At 36.6% G+C, this 15,632-nt stretch overlaps 1 pseudogene; it reads right to left on the bottom strand.

The window, feature by feature from the left end:
• Nucleotides 1-2,417: 2,417 nt before the first annotated feature.
• LOC123816417 lies at nucleotides 2,418-6,612 on the bottom strand (annotated as a pseudogene).
• Between the last annotated feature and the right edge of the window lie 9,020 nt (nucleotides 6,613-15,632).

The raw sequence follows: 15,632 nt of genomic DNA, 5'->3' as shown, positions 1-15,632 counted from the left end.
TTCTCTTGGCTAAGTACCCAAAGATGGAGTTGCTGGGTTCTGTATTTAACTTTATAAGAAACAACTGAGCTTTTCCCAAAGTGGTTGCACCATTTTTTCACCCACACCAGTAATGTATGAGAGGTCCAGCTGCTTCATATTCTCACTCCCTCTTGATACAGCTGATCTTTTTAACTTAGCCATTCTAGTGAAAATGTAGCGGCATCTCATTGTTTTAATTTGCATTTCTATACTGACTAACAATGTCGAGCATCTATTTTATGTGTTTATCATCCAAATATTTTCTTTGGTGAAATATATTTGCACATTGTTTGCCCAGTTTTTAAATTGGATTTTTCCTTTTATTAAGTTATAGGACTTCTTTACATATTCTGAATACAAGTCTTTTTTTTTGGGGGGGGGAAGTGACAAAGAAGTTATTAAACAGCTTGATTTAGACCATCGGTAACCATCAGACTCCCATATATGACATCAGTGTAATTCAGCTTAATGTGCTTTAACAATTTAAAAGTTTTAAGAATGTGCCCTGGCTGCTGTGGCTCAGTGGACTGGGTGCCAGTCCATGAACCAAAGGGTTGCAGGTTCAATTCCCAGTCAGGGCACATGCCTGGGTTGCGAGCTGGGTCCCTGGTGGGGGGTGCATAAGAGGCAACCACACATGGATGTTTCTCTCCCTCTTTCTCCCTCCCTTCCCCTCTCTCTAAAAATAAATAAATAAAATATTAAAAAATAAAAAAAGTTTTAAGAATGTGCCAAGGTAATAGTTGATGTCAACCTATTTTCATAAATTACACATGCACTAGTTTGTATCTATATATTCTCTATGTGTCATTTTAAAGCACTTTAAACATCTTTGATAATCAAAATAGAATATTGTTCCATGTTGAATGTAACAGTTTAGTCAAAGTGTCACTGAGTTTAATACACCAATGACCAAGGAAAGGTAGCTGACAGCTTTAAATTTGAATGAACTTGGTAAAAACATGTCAGGGCATGTTTAAGAAATTTGTCTTTATTACCTTTCTTTTTGTTTATTGAAGAAAATAGTATTTTTAATAAAGTTTTATACCTAGCACTTTGAAATTAAAACCAGTAACTTACAACCTCTCATCACTTTAGTAAAACCAGAACTGCAGTTAAGAATTACATATCTGCCAAAATGAAAGATAAATGAAATGGACAAAATCAATCCCAGTTAGTATTAAAAGCATGGGGAAAAATGTCACAGAAAAATAAAGAAAAAAGATGCCATAAAGAAAAAATAGAATGTGTAGTTAGATCATTTACAATTTATAATTCTATAAAAATTGCTAGAATTCAAACATCTTTTAAATATATTTCTGGTGAAATCAAAGTCAAAATACAGTACTGTAATTTCTCCTTCTCCAAAGGAGAAGGAGAAATTAATTTTTTTTAATAAAATTTTTTTTAAAAAACACCTTTTCCACCTGGATTTCTCCTTCTCCAAAGGAGAAATTAAACTAATCAGGTAATTTGTTCTGAAATATTCTACCAATTCCAATCACAAGAAGTGTACAAAATAAGATAAACAATAAAAATGGTGTATGGAGGAAAAAGCTATACCAATTCCAATTTTTGCTATTTGACAAGACATTGTACATATGCCACATCAATGTAATACTTTGGTAATGGCACCATTTCTGAGGAAACAATTCACATTTTATTTACATTTTAAGATTGTAAAATCACATATCCATACACCTATTTCTTTTTTGCTGATTTCACTTAAACTTAAACACATGGTCTCATCAAGCAAAGACTGTAAAGAAAATTTCCCATGCCTGTTACGTGTAACACACAGAAACATCTTTCTTTTAACAGAAATTAATCGACCTCCCCCATGAAGTTTTTTTTATTATGAATAAATGTATCAAAACAATCCTGGACATATTTTTGATACTGCTGGTGGTCAGCACCCACACCACTTTAAAAATTAGAACAATTTGTGGTGATATTCATTCTACCTACTAGTTTAGACAATTTAAACTGAAGCTCTTTCACTGAGCAAGATGGATAAAGCATGCCATTTCTTTTTCCTTCTTGAGACTTTTACTTGTTAGGGACGCACATGCTTCCACAGCTATCTGACACTTCTCACCACCCTTTCATCTTGGAAACTTGAATTCTATCTTGAGTACTCCAGGTTCATGTTTAAATGACAGTGTCTTAAAAAATATACTGCATTTTTCCTCCTGTTACCTGAAAATGTAATGTGTATACATATATTAAATATATTTTTACAAATGTTCAGGTCATGTTTACCAGGTAGAATTCTTTTACTTAATTTTTGGTTATTTTACATTGTGATATTTAATCAAGACATTAACATGTCTTGATTAGAAGACTATGGATCCACTAGAAGACTGGATTTAAGACAAGTTTGAGATACACTAAAATTAATTGTTTTGTGTTTGTCCTTCTAGTGGCTAGAAGCTTCATATTTTCTTTGGACATCATTAGATGTCTTAGATCTTGAAGTACCACTTTAATACTGTATGAATCTTGCCATTTTGCTAACATTGATATGCTCCAGGCATCTACCATTCCACTGGAATTATTTATTCCATTCATAATTAATTTTGGTTACAAATCTAACTGATGGAGGGGCTTATGGGTATTTAGGTCCACATTCTCCTCTCAGGGTATGTATTCTGTTTTCATAATTTATCTTTTCTCTTCTCTACCTGGAATGTTCTCTGTCCCCATCACCACCTTCTGAAATCCTATGAGTCATTTCTTTCAGGCTCAGTCCAAGCATAACTTTCTCCATGGTTCAGCTTTCCTCAATGATTTCCAGTCTTGGTGGTCCAATAATCATGCCTGCCCACCTTGTAAGTGTCACATCTTCATCACCTCCAAAACCCCAGCTAACCATACCCTACCTACTCCTTTTTGTTCTTCTTCAAGTTCTTCCAACAAGTGAAAATTACAAGGAACTTTAACACATTTTGCAACAGAATGGATGGACCTGGAGAGCATTATGTTAAGTGAAACAAGCCAGTCAGAAAAAACTGGATACAAGTCTTTTGCCAGATAAATGTTTTGCAAATTTTTTCCCAGTTGGTGTCTGGCCTTTCCATTTTCTTAACAAAGTCTTTCCAAGAAAAAATGATTTTGATTTTGATAAAGTCCAGTTTATCAGCATTTTTCTTTTAGAGTTTATACTTTTTGTGCACATCAAAAAAAATCTTTGCTTACTTCAAAGTTACAAAGATCCTAAGTTTCTCTATATTTTTAATAGTCTTTGCCTTTACATTTAGGTCTATGATACATTTCAAGTTAATTTGTGTGTGTGGTGTAAAGTAAGAGCCAATTGCAGCACCATTTGTTGAAAAGACTATCCTATCCCAATGAAAATACTTTGGCACCACTGTCAAAAATGAATTGATCACATGTGATTGAGACTGTTTTTACTTCTTTCCATTGACCTGTGTGTCCCTCCTTATGCTAAAATCATACTAGTTGTACAATAAGTCTTGGAGCCATAAAACAAGTTTCTTTTACTTTTTCAAAATTATTTCACTATTTTAGGTCCTTTGTATGCCCATATGAATCTTAGAATCAATTTGTAAATTTCTACAAAAAAAGCCTGTTTGGCCCTGGCCAATGTGGCTCTCATTTTGTTAGAGTGTTCTCCCATAGGCTAAAAGGTCATGGGTTCGATTCCTGGTCAGGGCAAATACCCAGGTTGCAAGTGCAATCCCCAGATGGGGCACGAAGGAGAAGTCAACTAAACAATGTTTCTCTCTCACATCAGTCTCTCTCTCTCTGTCTCTGTCTCTCTCTCTCTTTCCCCCCCACCTTCCCTCTTCTTAAAAAAAAAATATCTGTTTGGAGACTCTACTTTCTATAATGGTGGCATGAAGGAGAGGTAGAGAAATTCCCCTCCACAGCAAACTACTACAGAACTGGACAAAATTATTAACAACTACCATTTCATAGAACTGGAAAGTTACCAAAGTGAGGAGGCAACAATGTAAGAAGTCTTACTCATGAAAACTACCATACCTGAGAGAAGAATAAATTTGTGGCCTTCATGCTGGGCAGGGGGCAGGAGGCATTCCCATGCACCTACACCCATGTAGAGTAGCAAAAATCTACAGCTTTATCGGCTAAATAAAATGGTTGTCTTGGTTTGGGGAGGATGGCAGAACAGCTAGTATGGGGAAATTTGAGAACTGAGAGCCAGAGAGGGGCTGTTGTAACAGACTCTCTGCATAGCTCTAATTAAGTGCTAAATTACCCTGGTGGGTGTAGCTCAGTGGATTGAGTGCCAGCCTGTGAATCAAAAGGTTGCCAGTTTGATTCCCAATCAGGACGCATGCCTGGGCTGTGGGGCAGGCTGGACCCCAGTTGAGGGCGTGGGAGAGACAACTAATTGATGTTTCTCCTCTTTCTCCTTCCCTTCTTCTCTCTCTAAAAATAAATAAATATAATCTTTAAAAATATAAATAAATAAATAAATACTAAAGTCTGTGTATAACCCAAAGAAATGGACAGTCTGGGGAGACTTGTAAAATCGTTGTACTTTTGAATGCCCTCCTCAGCCTACACACAGCTCAGGCAGCAATGGATAAAGAGCTCACAGACTTGCGATGTCTGAGCATGACCTCTGCCCAAACCACTGACTGACCGATAAACCATGTAGGTGTAGGGAAGACCATAGGGAGCCAAGCACTCCTCGTCCAGGAACAAACAAAACAAAACTGAGCAGAGACGTCAATGGCTGCACACTCTGAGACAGATAGATTTTGCAGTTTTGAGTGCAGACAAGGTAGTTACCCGCTGAAACAAAAAACATCATAAGAAGAATAAAAAGAATAAATCACTGAAGAGATTATTTACAACCTTTGCTTTTCAACAAAAAAAATTAGATAAACAAACAGAAAAGTATGATCTGTACCCAAGAAATAATACCAGTCAAAAAACATTGATTTCTAATGGCCCCAGGTGTTGGCTTTAGGAAAAAAAATTCTCAAAGCAGCTTTATAAATATGTCTGAAGAATAAAAAATATATATTCAAATAATTAAGGGAAAATATGCTAATATTGACAGATAGATAAGGAACCTCACCAGAAAACAGTCCCTATAAAAAAATCCAGATGAAAATTCTAGTGCTGAGAAGTACCATGCTGAAATGAAAAGTTTATTAGATAAGCTCAACAGAAGATTTGATGTGAGAAAAAGTAGTCGGAGAACTTAAAGTTAGGTCAATAGAAGTGATAAATCTGCAGAGCTGGGAGGAAAAAAGATTAAAGAAAAATGAACAGAATCTTAGAGACCTGCGTGGGATCACAGGAAACAGTATGTTCCACACACAGTTGAAACCCTAAGAGGGGAGGCAAGAGAAAGGGGCAGAAAATATACTTAAATGAGTAAACAGTGAAAACAGTACAAATAATGGTTGACTTCTTGTAAGAAACAATAGAAGCCAGAAAACATTGCAATGACAATTCAGACGTTAAAAGAAACACTTGTCAGCCAAGGATTATATATATCTAAACTATTCTTTAGAAATGAAGACAAAATAGAGACAATTCTAAATAAACAAACCGAGGGAAGTTGTCATCAGTATATCTGCACTCTAAGAAATGCTAAAGGAAGTCCATCAGGCTAAAGGAAAATGATAAACCAGATGGAAACTCGGAAGCAGAAGAAGGAAGGAAAACACTGGAGCTGGTAAATACGTGCATAAATATGAAAGATTATGCTTATGTACTTTCTCTTTTATTCTCTTAATTTCTTTAAAAGGCACAAGAGTCTTTAAAGCAAATATACACTTTATTGTGGGGTTTACAATATGCGTATGTGGCAACAGTGTCACAACATAGGGGAAAATGCTAGTAGACTGGTGATGAGTTCCTGCACTTTGTCAGAAGTACATTAGCATTTACCTGAGATAGACTGGGATGAGTTAAAGATGCTTACTACATCTTTGGAGGAACTACTAAAAAAATAAGGCAAAGAAATAGAGCTATCAAATTAACAGAGGAATTAAGATGAGATTAAAAATAAAATTTTCTAAGCACAAAAAGTAGTAAAGAAGGAATAGAGAAGAAACAACAGCAAAAAAAGATAAGTTAAAAATATGGCTAAAGAGTCTGCCTCAACCAATTACATTAATAATTATATTTAATGAATGAGCTAAACACTCTAATCAAAAGTCAGAGATTGTTAGACTCGATTTTAAGAAGCAAAACTCAACATGTGGCCCTGGCTGGTGCAGCTCAGTTAGTTGGGTGTCGTCCTGCAGAGTGTCCCGCAGAGCAAAAGTTCACTGGTTTGATTCCCAGTCAGGGCACAAGCCTGGGTTATGGGTCTGGTTCCCAGTCAAGAGCATGTGTGAGAGGCAACCAGTTGATGTTCTCTCTCACATGGATGATTCTCTTCCTCTCTTTTTCCCTCCCTTCCCCTCTCTCTAAAACTAAATAAATAAAATTTTAAAAAGATTTAATATATATTTTCTTTACTTTAGTATATTTTATTGATTATGCTATAAGAGTTGTCCCAATTTTTTCCCCTTTGCCCCCTCTTCCTGGTACCCACCTTCTGTCCAGCAATCTCCCACTTAGTTCATGTCCATGAGTCATGGGTATACGTTCTTCAGCTTCTCCATTTCCTATACTATTCTTGACCTCCCACTGTCTATTTTGTACCTACCATTCGTGCTTCTTAATCCATGTACCTTTTCCCTTATTCTCCCCTTGCCCTGTCCTGCTAACTCTCCATGTGATCTCCATTTCTATGACTCTGTTCCAGTTCTAATTGTTTGCTTAGTTTGTTTTTGTTTTCTAAATTCAGTCATTGATAATGTGAGTTTGTTGTCATTTTACTATTCATAGTTTTGACCTTCATTTTCTTAAGTCCCTTTAACATTTCATATAATAAAGGCTTGGTGATGATGAACTTCAACTTGACCTTGCCTGATAAGCTCTTTATCTGCCCTTCCATTCTAAATGATAGCTTTGCTGGGTAATCTTTGGCTGTAGGGCCTTGCTTTTCATGACTTTGAATACCTCTTGCCAATCCCTTTTGCCTGCAAAGTTTCTTTTGAGAAATCAGCTGACAACCTTATGTGGACTCCTTTGTGGGTAATTCTTTTTTCTCTTGCTACTTTGATTTTGTTTATTTTTTATCTTCATTATATATTTTTTCATTACATTTATTCCCCTTATACCCTCCTCTCCCCAGCAATCACTACCCTGTTGTCCATGAGTTCTTTTCCTTTTTTGCTCAATCCCTTTGCTCCCTAACCTCTCCCTGCCCCACTAGCTGTCATCTGCTCTCCATCTAAGAGTCTGTCTCTGTTTTGTGTGTTAGTCCAGTTTGTTCATTAGATTCCACACATGAGTGAAATCATATGGGATTTGTCTTTCTCTGACAGACTTATTTCAGATAGCATAATGTTCTCCAGGTCCATCCATACTATTGAAAAGGGTAAATCTTCTTTTACAGCTGAGTGGAATTCCATTGTGTAAATGTCCCATAGTTGTTTTATCTACTCATCTACTGATGGACACCTGGCCTGCTTCCATATCACAGTGATTGTAAATAATGCTGCAATGAACACAGGGGTGCTTAATGTTCTTTCAAATCAGTGTTCTGGGTTCCTTCAGATATATTCCCAGAAGTGGGATCTTTGGGTCAAAAGGCAGATCCATTTTTAATTTCTTCAGGTATCTCCATACTGCTTTCCACAGTGGCTGTACCAGTCTGCATTCCCACCAACAGTGCAAAAGTACCGGTATCCCCTTTCTCCACACCCTTGCCAGAACTTGTTGTTTTTTGAGTTATTGATGATAGCCATTCTGACAGATGTGAGATGGTATCTCATTGTGTTTTTTATTTACATTTGTCTGATAACTAGTGACATTGAGCATCATTTCATATATCTATTGGCCAGCTGTATGTCCTTTTTGGAGAACTGTCTATTTGGGTCCTTTGCCCAGTTTTTAACTGTTTTTTTTATTTTGTTTTAGTGTTGAGTTTTGGAAGTACTTTATAAATGGTGGATATTAATCCCTTATCAGATATATTGGCAAATATGTTCTCCCATTCTGTGGATTGTATTTTTACTTTGTTGACGATTTCCTTTGCTGTGCAAAAAGTTTTTAGTTTGATAAACAAATCCCACTTGTTTATTTTTTCTTTTGTTTCCCTTGCCTGCAGAGATATATACAATAAATAATTTCTATGAGCAATGTCCGAGATTTTACTGTCTATGTATTCTTCTAGGATTTTTATGGTTTCAGGGATAACATTAAGTTTTTGATCCATTTTGAATTTATTCTTGTGTGTGCATAAGAAGGTGGTCTACTTCCATTTTTCTGCACCTATCTGTCTAATTTTCCCAACCATTTATTGAATAAACTATCTTTAGCCTATTGCATATGCTTGCTGCCTCTGTCAAATATTAATTGATTATAAAGTTGTGGGTTTATTTCTGGGATTTCTACTCTATTGCATTGACTTATGTGTCTATTTTTATGCCAGTACCAGGCTGTTTTGATTACTATGGCTTTATAGTATAGTTTGATATTAGGTAGCATGATTCCTCAGACTTTGTTCTTCTTTGTCAGAGTCACTGTTGCTATTCAGGGCCTTTTGTTGTTCCATATAGATTTTTGAAATATTTTTGAAATATATGTGAAGTATGTCAGTGGAATCTTGATAGGAATTGCATTGAATCTATAGATTGCTTTGGGTAGTATGGACATTTTACTGATGTTAATTCTTCCTATCCATGAACATGGTATATGCTTCTACTTATTTGTATCTTCTTCAGTTTCTTTCTTCAGTGTCTTATAATTCTCCAAATACAGGTATTTTACATCCTTGGTTAGGTTTATTCCTATGTATTTTATTTATTATTTTTGAAGCAATTGTGAATGGGATTGTTTTCTTAATTTCCTTGTTAGTTCATTACTGGCATATAAAAATGCAACTGATTTCTGAATATTAATTTTTCTCCTGCTACTTTGCTGAATTCATTTATCAGTCCTAGTAGTTTCTTGGTGGAATCTTTGGGGTTCTCTATGTACAGTATCATGTTATCTGCAAATAAAGACAGTTTTACCTCTTCCTTTCCAATTTGGATGCCTTTTATTTCTTCTTCTTATCTGATTGCTATTATAGCTAGGCCTTCCAGTACTAAATTGAATATGAGAGATGAAAGCAGACATTCCTGTTTTGCTTCCAATCTTAAGGGGAATGCTTGTATGATGAGTAGGATGTTGGCAGTGGGTTTGTCATGAATGGCCTTTATTATGTTTAGGTATGTTTCTTCTCCACTTTGCTGAGAGTTTTTATCATAAATCAGTGCTGGATTTTATCAAAAGCTTTTTGTGCATCTATTGATGTAATCACATGGTTTTTATCCTTTATTTTCTTTATGTGGTGAATCACATTTATTGGTTTGCAAATATTGTACCAACCTTGCATTCCTGGAATAAATCCCACTTGATCATGGTGTATGATATTTCTGATGCATTGCTGCATTTGGTTTGCTAATATTTTTTGAGGGTTTTAGCATCTACGTTCATCAGGGATATAACATATATTTTCTATCAGAGATGTACTTTAAATTCAGTGGCACAAATGCTATCCAGTGTATTTTTTACTTTGGATATCATATATTTTTCATCTCTGGAAGTTACACTTGGATATTCTCCACATCTTTAAATTCTCTCTTCATTCTGGTTATATTTTATTCTACTTTTTAAACATATTTGTAATAGCTGTTTTAATGTCCTTTATTATTTCAATCATGAATATTATTTGTGCACCTTTTTCTATTGATTCATTTTTTTTCTAGATTCTGTGTCATTATTTTCCTACTTCTTTGCATGTCTCATAATTACTTCTTTTCACCCAACACCACCAAATAATTTATTTGAAATCAGAATTAAAATAACAACTGACAATTGTGAAATGTATGTTTAGTCTAATACTTCTGATCAGTTGTACCACTTATCTAGGACAAATTACCAGTTAAACTTTACATTACTCCTTCAGAACTGAGGTTTTTCAGTGACTCCAAATTTGGTGTCAGAGAATGCATTCATGTCTGCTTTACCAAATATTTACTCAAGGTTAAAAAGCTCCCTCTCCAACTTTGCTGGTACTCTGGGCCAGTATCAATAGGTCTTCCAGATGACTCTTGCTCAGTCAGCTACACATTCTCCAATCTTGTCCATGAAAAGCTGCTGTACAGGATCAAATTCCTTATTGAGTGCCACTATTGTTTAACACCAGTGTTCGTCCCAGTGTTTTGTGAAGTCCAGGAGTTGCTCTGTATTCCTTTCTTATACGTCTTTCGCTGACTTCAGGTAAACTGGTCTCGTCAAACACAGGTAAGTACTCAGCCAACAACGTTAAGGTGGTCCCTCTGCAGATCTCTGGAGTTCTCATTCTCTACAGCTCCCTCCTCTGTGGTACACTGCCCAGCAACTTGTGGCTGCCTGGCTCTCTCCTAATTCCAATCTCTTTCCTCCACTCAGCAAGACCATTGGACTCTGGGTTTCACCTTTCTGCTCTACCACCTGGAAATTCCTACCAGCAAGGCAAGATGGTGCAATCACAGCTCATCTTGTTTGCTTTTGCTTGTTTCCCTTCATTCAGGCATTACAGTCCTGCTTTCCTGCCATCCAATTCTGAAAGCCATTGTTTCATATAATTTCCTAGTTTCCTCACTGTTAAGGCAGAAGGGTAAATTGATTTGTCAGTTTAACATATTGGCCAGAAACAGAAGTTTAAATTCCCTTGCTTTTAAAAAATGTTTTTACCAAAAATACAAAAAAAAACCCAACCTTTTACTATATTATGTATTCACAAAAATAAAATATTTAAAATTTGGGGGTAGTCTAAGATAATTTTAAATACATAGTAAATATACTGTTAAGTTGTTCATTAATGATTTGTTTTCTCCACCCAAAATAATGTTTATAAGATTCATCTTGCCTTGGCTGGTGTGGCTCAGTGGATTGAGTGTCGACCTGCAAACCGAAAGGTTGCCAGCTCAATTCCTGGTCAGGCCACAGGCCTGGTTGCAGGTTGGATACTGGATGGGGTGCATATGAGAGGCAACGAAATATATACAAGAGGCAACCAAACAATGTTTCTCTCTTATATTCAAGTTTCTTTCCCTCTTTTCCTCTCACCCTTCGCCTCTCTCTAAAAAGTAAGTAAATGAAATCTTTGTAGAAATGTAAACCATATCAATGCCCATTCAAGGGGACAATTATGTGCCTCATGACTGTGGAGTGTAGAGGATCTTGATCAACAATTAAAACAAGAAAGACTCTGAGAAAGTTTTGAGTGGAAGGACCTATCTTGGACACTAAAGTGGAAAGAAGTTGAGTAGACATGTGGTTGAATCCTAGCTCCATCCCATTATTTGTGATTCTTGAAGCTAGATATTTTTTGTGAGTTCTTTCTTCATTTATATAGTGAGAATGTACCTGCCTATCAAAATTTCTATGAAATTTAAATAATATAATATTTGCTAAATTGCCTAGCAAAGCACTTGGCACAAAGTAGATATAATAATAATAATAATAATAATAATAATAATAATAATAATAATAATAAGCAATCTCCTCTTTACTTCCCAAAGCTCTTAATGTTCTAGTCTTGATGGAAGGAAGCTTTACAAAGACAAAAAACAAAAAACCTTTCTGAGAATAAAGGGCAGCTGGGTAGGAGTGTCTTTTCTGAGGCCCTGGAGGTCTTCCTGTTTTCACAAAAGCATGAATTAAGGAAACAGCAAGTAATTGAGCAGCAAAGGAGGAAGAGTCTCTGTGTGCCCTCTCTTTGATTTTTCTTTGGCTTCCTTGCCTTGTCTGTCTAGCATGCCTTCTTTTCTAGAGCTGCATCATAGCCTAGATACTTTTAAAACTCAATGTCCATGTAAGGTGACCATATAACTTAAGAATTAAGTTACAGAAGCTATGACAAAGGTCCAGCAGAAGCATAAATCTCTAGTGGCTACACGTTTTTATAAGGATTAGTAAATTCTGTGAAGCTTTATTTTTTCTTTCAACTCACAATTATCGAGTATCAGTTGTATATTAGGAACTGTGCTGGAAACTAGTTAATACAGACATAACACTCTGTTCAAGTTATTTGCCGTCCAGATCCTTTCCTTGTACTCTCAACCTCGGAAATCTCTGCAAACAAGAATATTTTTACAAAGACAAAACCCTTCCATCCTAATCTGTGACCATTGTCAGCCTCTCTAACTGTAGAAAGTCCAGGGGAGGAAATGCCAGAAAGCAGTGAAGACAAAACAGACATCAGAAAGAGGGAAAAGGCTGGTCAGCATGGTACACATTTTAATTCATCTCAGTATCTTCATTGATTCTTTTAATCCTTTCTAGGCAGCATCTGAAAAATCTGCTTTTAGTCTTTTCACTTATAATAATTAAATCAGAAATGTCATTCACTTCAGTTTTCTTCTTGGCACATGATAAGAACTCCAGTGTTGTTTGGCTGGAGTGTCTTGAGATACATATGCTTTCTCATGTGTTGTGCACGAATCCCACATGTGAACTCCACTGGGTTTCCTTACATTCAACTTCCTTCTGCCACAACGTTTGTAGTTATTTTAAATTAATTTTCCTTGTTATATTGCTTGCATTGTTTTATGCTTTCTCAAATCCCTTTGTAATCAAGGAAAAATCAATAGAAATGTATGCCTCTGGCTATTATACTGAATCTGTAGAAGACAACCTTCCTTTGTGTATTCTTTCAGAAGCATAGCTTCTCACAAGGTTTTTTTAAACCAGTCACAGTTAAAACATGATAACTGCAATAACAAATAACAATTTTACAGGATTTTAATTTATTTTCTTAATAAGAATAGTAAGTCTGGGTATTTTTTTAAAATAACCCAAATCTCAGAGTTGTCTGTACCTAGTTGCAAATGAAATACCTATTAGAAATATTTATAAAAACATATTGATATATTTATATTTTAAAACATTACAATCTATTTTTTTCCAATCAATTTCTTACTGCTTGATTTGTAATCAGCAGGATGGTGAAAGATGCAACAAGCCTCCTGGAAGTCTTTCTTTTGAGATATGTCCAGCTCATAGCATGAAATATTATAGCTGCATAAATTATTAATACCACTTTAATCTTCGGTTTGAAACTGCGGTGCCAATCACACTATTTTACTGTGTAAATGACACCATGGGAGCATGTTAAGCGCCTTTAGATGCTGCTCTAATGCTTTCAGCACTTAGCACAGTGCTCTGAGCATGGTAGGCTCAGCTATGCATGTTTTATTTGCTGGGTACAGATCATTGGGGTCCATTTGACACACTAAATCATTAATAGGTGAAGTGGGGCTCATAGTTAGTTCAATCTAACAAGCATTTATGGGATACCTATTATGTAATCTGATCATGTCACTCCTATACTTAAAAATGTTCAATTATACCCCATGGTTTTCAGGATAAAACCCAACCTCCCAATATAGCATATGAGACCCTACATAATCTATCAATAATGGCAGACACGTGATGTGCAGGCTCCCACTCCCCTCTTTTCATCCCATGATAAATGCAACTAATGTATCCCATCCCTCTTTCCCACTGAGACTGGTCATGGCTGCAGAAACCCTTTCAACACAACTTTCAGGCAGCCACCACCCATAGACCAGAGTTAAAATCTATTTGCTAGTCCTACCAATCTATTTCTCCAAATATCATCAAATACCATCTGCTTTAGTCACATGAAATGTCATACATTTTCACACCTATGTGCTTTTTCCTATGCTGTTCCTTCTCTGTAGAATAACCTTCCTCCTTTTCCATGTGTAGCTAACTCCTGTTAATTCTGCACAATTCAAATTGGGTTTCACCTCCTCAGTCTGTTCCAGACGCCTTTATTCTATGTTCTCAAAATAACTTGCACTTAGTGTTTTATCAACTGTACCATGATTGTTAATTGCTTACCTCTCTTGCTGACTGAAGTTAATCCTTTGAGAGCAGAGGCTGTGTTTTATTTCACTTTGTATCTCAGGCAGCCAGCACAAAGCCTGGTGTGCAGTTGGTATTCAATAAATGTTCAAAAACAAATGTTCTAGCCACTGTATTAGGTTTCAGGAACACAAAAGAGAATAATGTATGAGGACGAGAAATATTTATTGAGCACTTACTGTGTGCTCAATAAATATTGAGACCCTGTTCCAAGCACTTGAAAACAGATTATGTTATTCAGATTCTCACAACAACATTTCAAGGTCAACTCTGTGATTATCTTCCTTTTAATAATGAGGAAACTAAGACACAAAGAAGCCAGGTGACTTCTCTAGGATCACACCCAGCCAGATAGTCCGGTTCCAGAGTTCCTAACCATTATGCTCTACTGCCTGGGCCCTGCATGGACCCTGTCCTCAAGGAGATCAAAGGTTATTAGAGGGAGACAGGCAGGTGAGTAACTAATTAGTATGTATCATGGAAGGACTATAATATACATTTGAGCAATATAAAGGGGTAGCACAGGAGAGGCATGATTAACATAGTTGGGGGTAGATGACAAATGTTCAGGGAAGGTTTCACTAAAGAAATAGTATTCAAATTAGGCTTGAAAGACTAAGAGCACATGAGATAGAGCTGAAGGGAAAAATATGCTAGGCAGAGAGAGAGTACATGCAAGACACAGAGGAAGGAAGCAACATGATGTTTGGGCACCAGGACCAGCTACATAATGTGCAGAGCCCAGAGTAAAATGGAAACACAGGGCCTCTTGTTGATAACTTATTAAGAATCTCAACACAGTTACAGCAGAGCATTAAATCAAATGGCCCTTTTAGGTGCCAAGCCCCGTGCAAAAACACAAGCTGCATGCCCGTAAAGCCAGACCTATTGGGCACCACACATGCTTCATCACTGGTGGAACAAGAAGTACTTGGGGCAAAAGTACTTTATGAGGCAGAAAATGACACTAGTGAGGGCAGCAGAGGTCAGATTATATGCCACGCTCAATAGCCTGGACTTTGCAACCTGGTTGGATCGTTTGCAAAAATATACTTCCGGGACGCCAGGAGCCGATGGAGGTCACAAGAAGAAAGCGCAGCAGCAGTAGCAATTACACTGGCCAGAAAGGCTCAGATCTTGAATCCAGCCTTTGCAGTGGGGATGTCTGAAATGGGTAGATCTGAGAAATGAGCAGGAGGCACAGCTTGCAAGAGTTTACACTCAATGTGCATAAGGAGCCTGTGAGGAAAGAGGAAGGACCAAAATCTCAAACCAGGGGCTGGGGTTCAGGAGAACACATCACCATTTTGTTTAGGCCTGCAGACCAATTTGAAGCAGTGGTATAAAATTAATGTATATAATTATTTAGCATCATTTATGTCAGGGACACCTGCAGTCCTGGAGAAGGTCAATGCATGAGATTGCAAGAAATAAAGTCCTGGTGTAGTTTCCCCTTCTGCAACACCCACAAGCAAAGTGGCACAAGAAGAGTCTATTTTTTCTTGACTTCCTTCCAAACAACCATGGCTTTTTGAGTCACTTGAATTTTCCCATGAAACAGAAAAAAAACCCACTTAAACCCTTCTGATGTGATTTCTCAATGCCAAACTGTTCTTGAGAAGCTT

Source organism: Phyllostomus hastatus, unplaced genomic scaffold (assembly GCF_019186645.2).
Source record: "Phyllostomus hastatus isolate PE091 unplaced genomic scaffold, TTU_PhHast_1.1 phas_contig_209, whole genome shotgun sequence".
Lineage (NCBI taxonomy): Eukaryota > Metazoa > Chordata > Mammalia > Chiroptera > Phyllostomidae > Phyllostomus > Phyllostomus hastatus.
The sequence above is the reverse complement of the archived record's forward strand: the minus strand, read 5'-3'. Positions and strand labels throughout refer to the sequence as shown.